The sequence below is a fragment of the Octodon degus genome, unplaced genomic scaffold, assembly GCF_000260255.1.
Source record: "Octodon degus isolate 3935 unplaced genomic scaffold, OctDeg1.0 scaffold00121, whole genome shotgun sequence".
Classification (NCBI taxonomy): Eukaryota; Metazoa; Chordata; class Mammalia; order Rodentia; family Octodontidae; genus Octodon; species Octodon degus.
Genome location: NW_004524697.1, coordinates 4980090 through 4981511, shown reverse-complemented (window position 1 = coordinate 4981511; position 1422 = coordinate 4980090). Strand labels below are relative to the sequence as shown.

Genomic DNA, 1422 nt, shown 5'->3' with positions numbered 1-1422 from the left:
ACTAAGAGTCAGTGGGAATTTTGTCATAGTAACTTTGATTTTATTTCTTTTTAATTTTTTTATTTTAATTTTTATTTTTTATATTTTAGGGAAAGGTCTACAGGGTGTTCAGTACTTGACCTTGGCAAGATCAATATCGTAGAACTTCTTTATAGCTTTTTTGATTTTTTGCTTATTGACTTGGACATCCACAGTGAACGTGAGTGTGTTGTCCTTGATCTTTTTCATGGCTGACTCTGTGGTCAGGAGGAACTTGATGGCATAGTGGTCAAGATTGTTTCTCCTGTGGGGTGCTCTTTCAAGGGTATTTTGGCTGCTTCTGGAGCCGTTGTCTTGGGATGGTGGAAAGTGGGTGATATTCGTATCTTCTTTTTGTGACTGTGGAGCCTTCCAGCATGGCCCTCTTGGCCTTCAAAGCTTTTGTTTTGACTTCAGTTTTGGGAGCATCAGGGGCTTCTTTATTCACCTTCTTAGCACCATCTTGGTAAAAAGTCTCCTAGAAGGTGAATTTGAGGCTGGCCAGATAGCTAAGTGGACTAAAGTGCCTGCTTAGGTGGAGCACAGCAGCAGGGGTTTGATCCCAGGCTTGCTGTGCCAGCCCCACTCCTGGGGCATGCTGAGAAGGCGATTGAGACTGAGAACTGTGGCACACACCTGTAATCCCAGGTCTTCGGAGGCTGAACACAGGCAGATCACTACAAGTCCAATCTATGTAGTAAGACCTTGTAGACACTATAGACTCTGTATTAAATACAAAAACAAAGAACAATGAAAAAGAAAGTGAATTGGATTTGTGAAGGAGGACTGTTCATTAGCTTGGGACATATCAGATCATATGGTATGCAGCTTGTGCTATATTACACTTGCTGATAATAATTACAACTCCCCTAACTCTTGGTTTCATGAAACATTGTAACCCTAATATTACTGAAGCAATGTAGGACAAACTTTTTCTGCATTGCATTGCTTGCTTATTGAAACAGCTCTATATTGTCTTCACTTGACAAACTGGGGAACTAAGCAAGAGAGTGACAAGGTTAGATTAGCTCAGAACCCTAGTCAAGGCCCCAGTACTGTAAACTGCATGACAGGAATTTCAACTGTAGCCATCAGCACCCATCGTCTGCTGCATTTTCACCACATGCTGCTTTATTGTCAAGGAGGTTGTTACAATACAGAATTTGATACTCTGTCCTTCCATACTTTCCACCATAACCAAAAATACATTTATAATTGACTTCAGAGCCCTTATTCATTTCTATAATTCTGTGATTAATGTCACCACCTAAGATGCTTCAAGTATGTGAAGACAGGTGTGTGATATTAGTACACTCTCGTTGACACAATGGAGTAGCTCGTTCTTTTTCTTTTTAAAATTTTCTATGTTAATGAACACTTCTCCTTCACCACTCAATTGACATT

The 1422-nt window shown here is 40.2% G+C and overlaps 1 protein-coding gene across 1 annotated transcript in view; it reads left to right on the top strand.

The window, feature by feature from the left end:
* Positions 1-1422, top strand: part of Galntl6 (polypeptide N-acetylgalactosaminyltransferase like 6) — a 1205609-nt gene that overhangs the window by 369697 nt on the left and 834490 nt on the right. The window lies entirely within an intron of this gene.